At 43.9% G+C, this 14,999-nt stretch overlaps 1 protein-coding gene across 4 annotated transcripts in view; it reads right to left on the reverse strand.

Moving 5' to 3' along the window:
- The window catches only part of ADCYAP1R1 (ADCYAP receptor type I), a 135,820-nt gene extending 121,243 nt beyond the window's left edge, over positions 1-14,577 (reverse strand). Inside the window, exons 1-2 of one of the 4 annotated variants that reach the window (XM_079300502.1) lie at positions 14,298-14,577; positions 13,766-13,989 (exon numbers count right to left, since the gene is read on the reverse strand). The gene's annotated coding sequence lies outside the window, so the exon portion shown is untranslated. Of the gene's footprint in view, positions 1-13,765 lie in introns of all 4 variants that reach the window. The other 3 variants (XM_079300504.1, XM_079300503.1, XM_079300505.1) reach the window with 3 other exon arrangements.
- Between the last annotated feature and the right edge of the window lie 422 nt (positions 14,578-14,999).

Here is a 14,999-nt window from a genome sequence, read left to right on the forward strand (position 1 = left end):
CTTCTGAACATCTCTAGAGCACTAAAAACAGACGTGAAGAAAATGCTTTAAAATTGCTCTTGTTGTTATTGTCTCTAAGGAAACAACTTCCCAGGAATCTGCAAGTGGAGTGTTCAGGCTCTTTGATGTGCAGCCAACTCTCTCTTCCAGCACACTTCCCAACTCTCTGGCACATCAGGTCTGTCCACTGAGATCTCTCCTGCCCTGTCTCAGCTGAGGCCTCACTTCATGCAGGGTTTGAACTCTGATGCTCCAGAAAAGCCAAGGTCCAGACTTGCCACAACATGAATTGCACAGAGCCATGACTAAACTGAGGGATTTTGCCTTAAGATACTTCTGCAATCCAACAGCACTGCCAGGAGAGCTAGAATAGCACAGGAGCTGGGGGATGTGGGAGGCACAAGGCAGAATTTTTTTCTGTCTGTTCATTTGTGGTATTTTTTTCAGCCACTCTTCACACACTCCCCCCACACACACAGTGACTGAGATGTGTGCTGGGTTTGGATTGAGGCAAACGGGTTTGTAGAAATTGTTTAACCTCTTCAGCCCTTCAAGCAGAGTGGCCATCTGCACACTGCCTGTTGGGAATGATGAGAGATTGGATCATCTCTGGTTTGAGCCCAGACATTGTAAAGAAGAATCTCAGCTGACCTGCAAACCCATTCCACATGCAAATTATTTGTCATTCATTTAATAATAATTTCATAATGATTTATTCACCAAATTCTCAGAGTTTAGGATGTTCCCTAGTGGTGTTTGATTTCCCAGCATCAGCACAGCCAATGTTTTCCTGACTTGTAAGATCCCTCAAATCCCAAAAATCTTGATAGCCGGTTCTGCTGAAATACATTCAAACAGGAGCATGCAGAGCAGATATTCCCTGTCACCAGTTCTGCTGCAGACTAAGGAGCAAATAGTGGCTAAATTAATTGAAAAGAGACAGCACAGAACAGGCAGTAACTGAGGAACAGAATTATTTTTTTTAATTACTGGAGACTAAGCCAAGACTTAAAGAAAAAAAAATGTTAAATAGAATCTGTGTAAAGGCTTCAGTAATATAAAATCACTTCCGAGCATTTGAAATTTGAAAATACTTTCTCGTTACCATGGACAGGTGTCAGATCTGGCTTCCTAATGCTCCTTGGAGGACTAAAGCACTTTTATCCAAGAACCAGAACATGTCTTTGTAAACAAGTTTTATTCTAGTGTGTCCTTATCTTCTTGCAGTCTCTAGTCTTCTATTCCCCTTCTCTTTGTGTAAAAGGAAAATGTGGCTCTCTTTAATTCTCATTTCTGAGCTGTGTAGACCAAAAGTGCTTAAAAGGTCTAAAAGCAAAGCTGCTTTGTCCAAGCCAACAGCTGGACCACAGTGAATCCATCTGTCAATGGCAACAAATCAATAACCACAGAGCAATCCCCTGCCAGGGGAAAAATCTCTGTGCAGCCAGCAAGGAGCCTTTGCTTTTATGTTAAACTCATCACCCACCTTTGGATCAGAAGTGATTTCTCAGTTCCCTCTTTGTGAACAAGAGGAAGCTCAAGGAGTAGCCAACAACCACCAGTGGTGGTTTCATAGCAGGGGCAGGAAAATGGTTTTAATATTGTAACTACAATATGAAATACATCAGGTTTGGAACCTTCCTTGGCCTTGAGGTCAAGAAATGGCTTTGCCATCACTCTTTCTCACTCTGCCAAACTGCTTCACCAACAACCAGAGCAGCCTCATCCCAACTGCCTGTGGAAACACTCTCTGGGCCATGTTTGCAACTCTTATTTGCCTTCATTTATTAAATCCCTTCTTTAGATATTGCATAGAGAGTTTGGAGATCAGATTCTCCCAGGTTGCTGCAGATTCTGGCTGTTTCCCTCCCACCAGAGCCCTGTAAAAGATTATCTGCCTTCCTCACCATTTCCAGTCTCATTGGTATTCATGGCAGTGCTGTCGAGCAAACACACCTCTGCTGAAGAGATCTTAATGAAAACAGTTTCTGCTCATCTAGGGAGATTCATTTCATCTCAAAAGACAACAGAAATTTCTGTCACTGTGCAGAGTGGAGATAAAAAAAAATGTTTGACGACGAGTCTGTGCCTGTCTGAGCACACAAGAACTCTGACGTGAGTTTTCCTCAGATAATTCCTTAACTACCAATTTAGGATAATGACAGCGACACTTTTAAGAAATCCTTTGGGAGAAGAGTAAGTATTTGCTTTTAAATTCTATAAACCTATGAAAGAAATATTTTGATCTTTTTTTTTATTCTAAATCCATTAACCCTATGTCCCATCCTTGACATGGAAAGCCTTTGTTTAGTAAATCTGTAAGGGGAGTTAAGAGAGTGTTTTACAAATCAAAGTAGATTTTCCTCCAGTAGTTTCAGACTGTGGACTTTGTGGATGTTTATAGATAACCAAGTTATCCCAGACTCTTGTAATAGACAGTGGTGGAGTGGGGTGGGGAGGAGGAAGCTATTATGCAGCACAAGACATCTGATTTATTTAAATTTTTTTTGCTTCAGGAAAAAATAAGTTAATTGAACTTTATATTCTTGTACTCTGTAGATAGAGTGCAGAAATTTATATCTATGGAGATGTGATGGAGAGAGTGTATTTACAAGGGCACATAGTGCTAGGACAAGGGGGAATGATTTTAAATTGAATGAAAGCAGATTTAGATTGGATATCAGGAAGATGTTGTTCCCTTGAGGGTGGTGAGGTGCTGGAACAGGTTTCCCAAAGAAGTTGTGGATGTCTCATCCCTGAAAGTGTCCAATGCCAGGTTGGATGGGTCATGGAGGAACCTGGGATAGTGGAAGGTGTCTCTGCCATGGCAGGGGGTGGAAGGAGATGATCTTCAAGGTCTCTTCCAACCCAAAGCATTCTATGATTCCATGACAGTGATAAATTGTAGAAATTTATCAAAGTGTGGCTCTCCAGATGTCCCATGCAGGATGTTGTGATTTTGCAATGGAATTTCATTGCTACTGGAGCAACACATTGACTAAATCCCCAAATGAACAAACAAGTTTTACTACTTAGACTGATTTGTCTAAATGGTTTATTTTAAAAGAATTCAAAGAACGTCAGTAGGATATTTGCTAAGAGACACGTTGAGAACCTGAGGTCAAGTCTCATTTATCCCATGGTATTTTTGAAAGGCCAAGTTGCAACAAGCAGGATGAACACACCTGACAAACATTTCAGCATTGCTGACATTAATAACAAGGGTTCCTTCCCTGAGCTCATTGCACAACATCGAGTAGGAGCTCTTCCAAAGCTGCTCACAGGAAACTCAGAGGGGAAAACTCAAAACAAAAGGTGGAGAAAGGTGAAGGGCACACTGTGTTTCTCCTGTTTTGTATTGTGATTCATGGGTCAAAAAGTCAGCAGTCTGCTGAGAGAGGCAATAAAGAATAAAGTGTGGGATCCTATAGAACATTTTATAAATCCAGGCTTGAAAATAGAGCTTTGAGCCATGGATCTCAATGTTGGCTGAAGTTATGGTAAGAACAGCCTGAATCCCAACTGGACAAAGAGGAACACAGCAAAAAAAGGTAGAGAATGATAACAGCCCAGAGGGGAGTGGGAAGTGCCTGGAGGAATGTGCAATGTTTTACTCCTTTGCACATTTGATTATTAAATAGACTGGCAAATCACTGTGGTTCCTTTTGCTGAGAGTAGAGGAGTTTACATCTTGTTTAGAGATGAGAATTTTTTGAAGGATAAGTCCAGCTTCAGATGGTGTCAATACTACCTGCCCAATTTAGAGCCCATTAGTATTTTTTTCCTTCTTCATGTTCCCTTACATGAGTGATTTTCCTTAGCCTTTGTCAACTTAGAAGAGAAAAAATTGCCACAAAGATTAATACAATATTTAGAAAGGCTGAAAATAAAGGCAGCAGGATGCTGGCACAACACCTCTGTTGCTCCAGCAGCAAAGGAAGCAAAGTCCTGAGATGTGTTTTGAGGAAAGATTGAAATTATTATTTTCTTTAAGAAGATAAGAAATTCTTGGAGATTGCTGCCTTCTTTACTCAGAGGATGGTGGGACACTGGAGGAGGTTGCCCAGAGAATTTGTGGATTCCCCTTCTCTGGCAGTGCCCAAGGCCAGGTTGGACAGGGCTTGGAGCACCCTGGGACAGTGGAAGGTGTCCCTGCCATAGAAGGGGTGGGACTGGATGGGCTTTGAGGTCCCTTCCAATCCAAACCACTCCACGATTTTCTGATTCTACAATGAATTCTCTGATTCTACGATTGAGGGCAGTTGCAGAGATGTGAAAGAACAAGGTTGGCTCAGCCATGCTCAAGTCTGTCTTCTTTATGTCTGCCATTCCTGATGAAAATGCACTAAAAACATAAATACAGGTTCTTGCTTTCTGTCTGATCTTCTGCCTGTTGCAGGCTAAATGCAAACACAAAAGCACTGAAGGTGGTGATTTTTCAGTCACACAGAAGCAGCAGCACATTGCAAGGATGCATTTTGGAAATGGCAAGGACGTGGCACAAGTACAGAAAAATTTGGCATGTTGAAACCAGCCCTTGAATCAGGAGCTGTAATACTTTGGGTTAAAGCTCTCAGAGTTGATTTATAAAATGCCAGTCTGAACATGCTGCTGAAGAAAGTGATATGGATTATCCTGGCCATGCACTCAGACACGCCTGCACATCCTCCCAGTCTGGCCAGTCTACACAGAATGGGGAGATCTGTTAACTTTTATTTTGTTTCAGATCATCATATCTGCCTTACCTGCCCCTTCCACAGCACTCACTGCCCAGTATTTCCCCCAAGCTAATGGAGGTGAAAAGGAAGTCCAACCCAATGAATTATTTTACAAACCTGATTTAGGTTCGAAAGATTTGAAAACTGGATTCCACAGGTTTCACTGTTGTAAAGACAACATTTAATAAGCACCATTTAGTTCCACCCAGACATCTGCACACATAAAAAGGTTGTATTTTAGAGCAAGTAGTTATCAAAGAAGCAAAGAGGAAATTATATAAAATTATATATGATTGCCAGAAAATTCAGACAACCCCTGGTTTAAATGAAAGCATTTTTAAACTTCGACATTTCAGTGAATGACATTCATTTTGGAATAGTCTGTCAGTTCATTAAGCAGAATATCAGGTTAGAGTTTCTGCAGTCAGTGAAGAAATGAACTGCATGTTAATGTTCAGGTGAACTTCCTTCTCACCCTTTTAGAAAATAACTGTGAGCTCCAAATTATCTGGACTAAGTGATCTGCTTGAGCTATCACGTTGTTGGTTTTGTACCCATGTTTTTCGTGGCATTTCACACTCTAAACTACTTCTGGCTGTGAATGGATTTGGCAAAGGGTCACACCCATGGTACTGCATAATGAAGTGTGCATGAAAATATGCATAATCTATTTATTGAGCTCTGCCTCAGAAGCTCTTTGGGAATAACAGAGTAACTAAATTATTTCCTTGTTCTAATTCAGTAGAGACAATGGGAAGGAAAGCAAGAGGTCGATGTAATGATCCATCAGGAGAAAAAAAATTAAATCAAGACCATGTCAAAAGGGAGATTTTAGTTTGGAGAAACCATTTTTATTTCTGCTAGGAAGATGTAAGAATTATTTTTCCAGATGGATCCTGGAAAGATAAAAAAACATTTTTCTTTCAGAGAGAATTTAATCAGAAGTTTTCCAAACTGATGCACATAAAGCTCCCCAAGAGGACCTGGAAGATGCTGAGTCTATCAGAAGAATATTAAAGCCTGGTGCTTTGGAGAGTTTTGCTCTAAATAGGCCATGTTTTGCTTTAATCATCTTGGACCCACCTCTGTGTTTTCTGAGACAGAGAACATGCCAGAAGAATGAAAGCACACAAAAGCCACACAAACCTTCACCAAAGAAAGTGTGCAGTTGACATTTTTATTTCAGGCAGGAAAGCTTGGAAAAACTGAAGCAACCTGCTAGTAAAGCCAGCAGCACTTTGGAACCTGGACAGAAAAGTTTTTCACATTAAAAATGCAAAACTGTGTGTGGATGGAATCTGCATCTCAAGAAAGCTGGGAAAAATAATCACATGGAAAAACTCCAGACTGGAGCTGGTGAATCACAAACATTCAAAGAATCCAGAAGTTGTTTCCCTCCCTAGAAGGAGGGAGCAACCTGGGCAACAAAATCCAGGAGCTGTCAGTGGTAGCTGAACCTGGAGAAAGTCAAATGCAGTCTTGACATTGTCTCATGAAAAAATGATTGCAGGAATAATAATTTGGAGCTAAATAGATATACATACAATGCAATTTTTGGGGGTTTTTGTTTGTTTGTTTGTTTGTTTTTTGTTTGTTTGTTTTTTGGTTTTTGGTTGGTTGGTTGGTTGGTTGGTTGGTTGGTTGGTTGGTTGGTTGGTTTTTTTTGGTTTTTGTGGGTTTTTTTGTGGCCCACTATCTTAACTGTGATCCAAGACAGAAATTCAAATAGGTATTTCCAATCCCTGCATGAGAGTGCATGAAAATCAACCAATTCTTTGTGTGTTTGGTAAGAGCACTGAGACCAAGATTTGATCAGACACTCCACACCAACAGGAGGAGGGATCAGAAAGTCAGACCAGGACTCAGACAGCAGCTGAAACCATTTGAGTGTTGTTTATGGAAGACTTTTTAGGCTGAAGAGCTACAGAGATTACAGTCTATAGTAGATAACTGTATTTATCCACATTGACTGGGCACTGGCCAGAGGCCAGAATCAGTAGCTGAAATGCTGGTGTTTGGTGCAGCAACACCCCAGGGTATTTAACCTGCCCTCTTAAAGAGGGGAAATGATGTGCTGTAGATAAACATCACCCTGACAAATCTCTGGTGGATGTTAGATACCCCAGGGGATCTCAAAGGATGCTTAATACCTCTGTTTAAGTGGCTGAATCATGCCCTAAATCTCTTTTTATTTTAACAGGAGCTTTGCACTCAGATACAGGAAACACTTCAAAACCTGTTTTCGGGTGTCTTGATCTCAGAGCTGGATCCCACCTCGGGTCAGCATCATACAAATTATCTTAGCAAAAGGGACCTGCAAGTTCCATGCAGAGAAAATGGAATGAGTCGAATACCAGAGATGAAAATCTGTCAGGAATTGCACCAAAAAAGGCTGTGATGTGCTTTTCTTCTCCTCTTCTGAATGAAATTCAGACTTTGGTAGCCTGTGAAGGCTCCTTTCCATGACTCTTATTGCTACATCCAGCTGTGGAACGAGCAACAAGCCAGAGAACAAAAAGCTGGAGAATACAGAGCAGCATCCAGAGGCTTGGATCATGCAGAGAAACAACTTCCACATGGCTGATATTGCCTTTCCACTCTGCAGCCACCAAGAGCTATTCTCCAATGAAGTTGGTTCCAGCTGTTCACCCACTGTACATAATCATCTCAGCTCACAAACCCATTCAGCAGCACAAAAACCCCATCCAGGCTGGCAAAAGCCACGAGAGCCCAGTGAATGAGCGTGGCTGGTGCCATCCCAGGCTCCAGTGACAGCTGTGACACATTCCCAGCCTTAGTCATGAGCAGCTCAAGCATCTGCGGTATTTCGGATGCTCTCTCATCTCCGCTGCATTCGGAGTTAGAGCACAAAACTCTTGGAAGGAATCCAAAGATCCAGCTCTCTAAAACACAGGAAATGAGTAACTTCACTAACTTTAACTTGGGTCTTTAAATAATGCACTTGTGCTGGTTTCTTTAGAGAATTTGTTTCTAGGCCAAGAGAGAAAGTTCTGTTGTGTGTCCAAAATCTTTGATGCAAATTAAGCCCAAGCTCATTTTTGGCTTTTGGTACTAATTGCATCAATTTCAGAATGCAGATGCATGTAAAATGTATTTATTACAAATATTTTGTTCTAAAAGGAAATGGTTTTTACTTATGACCATGACCATGCCTTTTTATGTTTTTGCTAGAAATAAAAAGCACCTTCTCTAAACCTACTTCAAAAATGTGACAGTAAGAGCAGAAACAGAAATGTTGTGATTTAATAAAGTCTTTCCATTCCAGGAAAAGGAATTTGGAGTCAAAGATATCTTAGCTATTCTAAAATCCCTTCCCATATATATATAATTTATTTCTGCTGTGTAGAAATGCACCTCTTACTGCTACAACTTTAATCCCAGTCTATGTATCAATGTGTTCTGAGAGGTTCATGTTTTTATTATTTTGCATTATTTGGTTTTCAGTAAATAATTTTAAAGGCCATAGTCAAGGAGGAAGATGTTAGTGAAGTCCATTTATCAGTGGACTTTGTTAGCTATGGACAGAGGGTGAAAACATTAAAATAAAAAAGCACTGAGCTATTGATATATGGCAAAAAACTTCCTTCTAGGTCACCTAGTTCTGAGCACAAGGGCTCGAAGCTGGTCAAAATGTATTTCACAAGGTGCCAACCCTGAGCTATTGAGGTCTGGTCAGCATTCATCTGCAGCTCTGTGCAACTTCCAGTGCAGCCATTCCCAGCCAGGGTAGAGCAGATAAAGCTGGAGCTCTGCACAGCTCCTGCCTGGCTCAGAGAACAGGCAGAGCCAGCTTGTGTGTGCCTGCAGGAAATCATGTCACTGTCCTAGATGTGTCCCTGTGCTGGTGTATCCACAAAATCACGTCTGGCAAATCCTTCTGAGTTACTGGACAAAGATACATTGAGGAAAGTACCAGATCTCAAAAATCAATGAATAATTAAAAAAATAAAAAGGGTAAATAGGTAGGATATTGTGAGGGATATGTGGCATGGATTGTCCAGCAGCTGTGTCTGCCCTTCATGGAATAAAGAAAAGATGTGGGTGAGGAAGATGTGGGGTCCACCACAGCAGTCCTGGGCTTTTCATAAAACTTATAAAACTTGGGCTTTGCATAAAGGTTGCCAGCTATCAAAATTTGTGAGCCAGCCTTCCCCTCCAAAGAAAGATGGGGAAAAGAGAAGCATCACTTCCTGGGGATGCCTCTGAGATCCCATGGAAGGCTCCATCTGGCTGATTGTGGATGTGTGTCTGAGTCAGCTGCTGCAAGAACCTCTGTGGGTGATTCATCTGACCCACTCCAGGATGGGATGAACCACTCTGCTCATTCCTAATACACTAAATTAGGGTGATTGGCTTGGATGGGGGAATTTTGTTTTCAGATGCTTTCAGAGAGTAGATGAGCATCATCCAGGCAGCCAAACACTTCCGAGTGAGAAAGCCTCCACATGAAATGAGCAACAGCTCTGCCAGGAGATCCTTTGGGGACAAATTCCTCCTGAGAAGGAGTGAATTTATACATCCTCCACTCCTCAGAGATGGACCTAATGATAAATCTGCTCCCCAAAAACTAAGAACTTAATTCAGTCACATTTCCTTTCAAAACAATTTTTTTTTTGGTAATAATTCTCACAGAATCAGATTGGACAATGCACTGTCCCTTGCAGGGAGAGAAAGTAGGAAAACTTGCCTGAGCAACAAATGAATAAAAATTAAAAAATCCAGGCTATTAACCCACAACGCAGATTAAAACATCTTTTCCTGCCCTAACCCTCAGCTCCATTTAGCAAACCAACAAATCATAGATAACAAACCATAATTATTCTTCCATTTGGAGCTCCCGAGCTCATGACACGAGTGTCTCTAATGGGGTGCAAAAGCCACTGTGATTGAGGCATATTTCTTATGAAATGCCTCAAACAGGATGGGCAAACCTGAAAACAGACCTGGCAGATGTTTAATGTACGTTCAGTAAGGAGCTCTTAGACATCAATACTCCCAATGTTACAAAATAAATTATAATTATTGTTATTGCCATAATTATTATTAAGAATAAATTCACCATGTACATATTCGTGCACTTTTTTCTCAGTTTTACAGTGAATTATGAATTACATTAACAAAAACTAGAATCATTAAGTTATTTGTTGGGCATTTTGGTGCTTGTTTTGATTTGGGTTTCTTTAACAGTGATATTAAGCAGAGGTTTTTCCACCTTTAAAAACTTTTTTATTAAAAAAAAACTATGGCAGTTATATAGATCAAAGTCATTTCAGATAATAACTTTCTATAGAGGAGTAAATTATGACACCTGAATGAGCAGGGATGAGGCTGTCAGGGCATCTCCAGGGCAGATAAATTGAAGAATTTGTATTCAACAGCAGCCTGGAGCCAGAGCAACTGTGTATTTCTGCAGGACCCCTTCCTAGGAAATATTCCCCAACACAACAGCCACATTGGCTTTAAATCCTCTGTGTGGTGATGCTTCCATCTTTTCTTTAGGAGATGGAATGGTTTAGCTTGTCCTAAGAAGTTCAACCCTGAAATTGTTAATCTGGCTACTCTGGAGATGAGCTTGCAGGGGGACACAATCACTGAGCTGCAGTGAGTTACATAAACAATGCTGGAACAACCCAGAGAGTTTTATACTCATTCCCAGGTTGCCTTGTGCAGATAAAAGTGCAAGCCTAAGAAGGCAGATAATAAATTGAGAGAGCAAAAGGTGGTCAGAGGATAAAACACCAGCAAAGCAATGGGGTGTGGGGTGGACATTCTGCCACAAAGCTTCTGGAAAAAAAAAAAAAAAAATCTGCTTTTTTTTCCATATATTTGTGCCCACTCAATTACAATCCAAGCAGCGTTTCAGCAGCCACGACAGACACCGGAATTCTAGAACTTGTTAATGCTGTGGAAAACTACCAAACACCTTTCTGTATGCAAAGCATTCCCTAAGAACAGAACAAGTTCAGCACCAAGGGAACTGGGAAAGTCTCCTCAGGGATACTCTGAGCAGCCTGTTTGAGCAGTGCCACAGCTCACCCTGACGAGGCACTGCCAGCAAAGATGATTTTCTGTGGGTAGCAAAAAAGAGAGAGTTACTCACTGCTGCATCTGCATCCCTTCAGCAGAGCTGTTCCACTTCTGTCCTGATGTGGAAAATTCACTCCAAATTCCTGTTGACTGCAGTATGTGCCGAAGCACAGATGGTATGGGATTGGCTGGACGTGACAGGAGCAGAGGAAATGGAAACAAGGAAACACAAGCCAACAAAAAAAAAAAAAAAATCCCCTCATTGACTTAAAGATTGCAGCTGCACTCTCTGGGCCAAGGAAAGGGGTGAAATAAAATTCAGCATCTCCACTGATTTCCACATCCTCAGATCAGTTGTCCTCTCCTGGAAACACTGGCAAAGAAGCAATTTCTCTGTTAAATCAAGACTAACTGCAAGACCTGATATTTCTGCAGGTTTCTCCACCAGGCATGAGCTGCAGCATGATCCTGCCCTGAGTTCACTTTTTCTCAGCACTTCTTAACTCAGATACTCTGGTTTCATTAAAAGATAATCTGAGCTAATTTAGGAATTAGACTGTTTGTACTAAGTGTGCTCAGAAGGAAGGAAAGGCAAACAAAATCTGCTACATTGGAATGAATCAGCTCAGGGACACGGGGCTCAACTTAGCAAAGGCACAGGCACATATGGAACTCAACCCTAGGAAAAAAATATCTCCAGGATGCTGTCTCAGTCAGCCAAAGGAGGAGAGACGTGATGAACAAAGGTCGGAATGTGCTCAGCAATGCAGCCCACCAGCTCAGAAACCTCAGCTTTTTTCTCCCTGGTAGCATCCCACAGCAGAGCTCCTGCCCCCGTGTTTGTGAGCATCACAAACATCAACAGCAGCAGCAGCAGCAGGTCTGGGCAGATTTGAGGGGCTGTGGCACCACTGTGACAACAGCAAACATCTCAAACCCACAGCCAGGGAGGACTGACCCCTCCAGGGGTCCTCCTGCAGGGACCCCAGGGATGATGGAAAGATAAAGCCAAGGAGCAATCACAAAGCCTGCTTAAAGAGAAATAAGTGTATTTATCACACAAAAAGCCCCTGCCTGTGACCTTGAAGGCTGTGCAGTGCCCATGGTTATCCTCCTAGCTATTCACAAGTCTTTGGTTGGAGTGAACAAAACAGAGGAAATCTTTTGCGATATCCAAGATAAATGGACAAAATAAGATTGAGTGGAGCTGTCCTGAATGACAGCAAAACAGCAACCCTGACCCACAGCACATGGAAACAGGTGGGAATAAAAGTGAAAGACACAATCCACACACAATCAGACACATAAACTTTGATCCAAACTCCCCTTATTGCCCTGAGCAGCATTCCTTAATTATTCACCAAATTCCCGTCTTGCCTTACCCATCCTAAGGTACAACTTCTTCCAAGGCAGCTCCAGGGTGTTTGGCATCAGCCAACAAGAGATGCTTGTATAACATGTTCTTTCTCTGCAGCTACACCTGGAGCACTTTCAGGAGTTTGCCTCTGTGCTATCACTAACCTCCAGTAATCAAACATTCCCTTGGATTAGCCAGGGAAGCATTTCCCTGCTGTACCTGACTGGTGCTGCATAGGCTGGGCAGAGGAGTGAGGGGGGTGTGTACTCAAATAACAGCAAGTGCAAATCCATTTGTTGTGTTTTTCACTCCAACAGATGAAATAAAAAAATCCAGCAAGCTGCTTCAGTTACATATTGCTGTACCAGTCCACCACTCGCACTGTAATTAACATGCAGCAGACGGATGGTAATTGATAATTCCCTGAGAAAGGATCACGTCACTTTGCTGCCTTATTCACTTTAGTCAAGATTTTATTCTTATTATAGCTACCTCCAGTGCTACTCCAATACATCCTTCAAGCTAAAGGCCAGATTCTGTCTACCTGCAGATCAGATGCAGAAGAAATCCACTGACTTCCAGGGAGTTCTTCCAGATCTGCTGCTGTGTAAGTGGGATGATCGTGTAGCCATGAGCACCAGTGTGCCACTAATCAAATCTCCCTTTTTTTTTTTCCCAGTTCTGCACAGCAAGCTGCATTATTACATTCTCATTCTCTTCCTGCCTGCAAACTCCTCAGATTCCAACACATACCTGAACGCTTCACATCCTAAATTCAGAGCACAGTGGAAAAGAGCCTGTCCTGCCACATCACCCCGACCGGAGATGTGCTCGGCATGAGGACTTTGTTATCAGAGCCAGCTGTTCAAACACCGATAAGGAGAAGTGCCCAGAGGCACTAGAGCAGAGGTCAAAGGCACACTGACCGCAGTTCTTCCCTACTACCCCACAGCAAAAGCAAGCGGGTCCTGCTGCACTGCCTGAAGGGTGAATCAGAGTTTCTGCGGCAGGTGAGGATGCAGAGCTGCATCGGGAACGCCGACAGCAGCAGTTAGCAATCAGGTTTTATTTACCAGCCATATTGTGTTAAAACCAGACGTGATTCCCATACCGAGCGCCTCAACCTGTCACCGCCAGCCAAGGGAGATTGATTTGTTCGCAAAGAACCAAATCTCTCTGGAGGACGCATCCTCCGAGCCTGCCGAGGGCAGACAGCTCGCATGCAATCCCCCCTAAAGAAGTGATCCCAGGACGTGGGGACGAGCAGGTAAATCAATGTCACTCGCAGCCCAGCCGGCGGCAACGCTGCCCTCGCCGGCTGCGGCAGCGCCGCTGTGACATCCCCGGATGGGGCACGGGGGATGGGGGCGACCCGGGAGGGGATGGGGAAGGGCTCACTGTGACATCCCCGGGCTCAGGGGATGGGGATGGCCCGTGAGGGGATAGGGAAGGGCTCACAGTGACATCCCCGAGCTCGGGGGATGGGGGTGACCCGGGAGTAGCCGGGGAATGATTCACTGTGACATCCCGGGATGGGGCACCGGGGGATGGGGCTTCCCTGGAGGAGCCGGGGAAGGGCTCACCGTGACATCCCCGGGCTGGGGGGACGTGGCTGCGCTGGAGCAGCCGGGGAAGGACTCACCATTGCCGCAGGGCTCCGTCCCGGCGATGCCGCATCCCCGCGGGGGCTCGGTGGCCGCGGGGAGCGCTCCGGCCCCGCTGCCCGCTCGGGCTCCCCACGGCCGCAGGAGGGGTCGGCGCCTCCGGAGGGAATCCAAATTCCTCCTCCCTCGCCTGCCGGTCATGTCCAGGCTGCCTGTGCTCAGGGGATGGGCCAGCTCCTGGCCGTGAAGGAATTTGCCATCGCTAAATCGCAAAAAATAAAATTAAAAAAAAAAAAAACAAAACAAAACCGCAACAACAAAACAAACCCAAACCGAAAAACAAAACCCAAACAGCAACGACAAAAAAATAAAAGCAAGAAGGGGGTCGGGGTATCTTGAAACTTTTTTTTTTCCTTTTCTATTTTTTGGTTTTGTTGTTATTTTTAGGGGGGCTGTGGGTGCTCGGGCCGGGGGACCAGAGGGATGCTCAGGCTGGCTGAGATGCGGTGCCGGGCTGAGATGCTCCGGTGCGCTCGCCCCTGCCCCCGTGCCTGTGTGTGATTCTCATACCCAGACAATGCTCTGCAAAGCGAGCTGGTCCTGCGGAGAAATGCAAACACCTCCTCCCCCGAGTGCCGGAGCAAAGGGAAAGCGATATGGAACCAATAGCTTCTCCTTGGCTGCTCTCATTAATATGGAGGAGAAAAAGAAACCAATGAGGAGGAGCGGGAGGAGGGATTTATTCAAATCAAATTTCCTGAATCGAGCACCCATTCCTCCTTTTTTTTTTTTTCCCCTTTTCCTTTTCCCACGTACCCCAAATCTGCCTATTCCCTGTCACCTTAGCCCTGTTTCTGCTGTCCCAAAAATTTTTTATTTCCTATTTCATTGCTGTGACAGGGTCAGCAGCACACGGCGATGGGAGGGAGGATGGCATTGATGCTGGGAGGGAGAGGATGAAAGGAGCCAAATTCTCCCGGACCTGCAGAGTTGATTACAAAGAGAAGTGATAAAGTAGCTGGAGCTGTCAGGTAGGGGAACTGAGGAGGAGCAGAGCAGGAATTTCAGCTGGAAACAGCATTTTGCAGATGGTGTGTGCAGATGGGCAGGTGGCCTGTCTCCAGGCTGAGCCCTCTGAGCATGGACAGAGGATTCTCTCCTCTCCCACACAGATGCACACCCAGGGAGGGAAGAGAGAGCTCAGGAACAGCAGCACCTGCACTGTCCTGCAGTGCCACAGAGCCACCCAGCCACGGGAGCACAGGAACAGTA

The sequence above is a fragment of the Erithacus rubecula genome (assembly GCF_903797595.1).
Source record: "Erithacus rubecula genome assembly, chromosome: 3".
Classification (NCBI taxonomy): Eukaryota; Metazoa; Chordata; class Aves; order Passeriformes; family Muscicapidae; genus Erithacus; species Erithacus rubecula.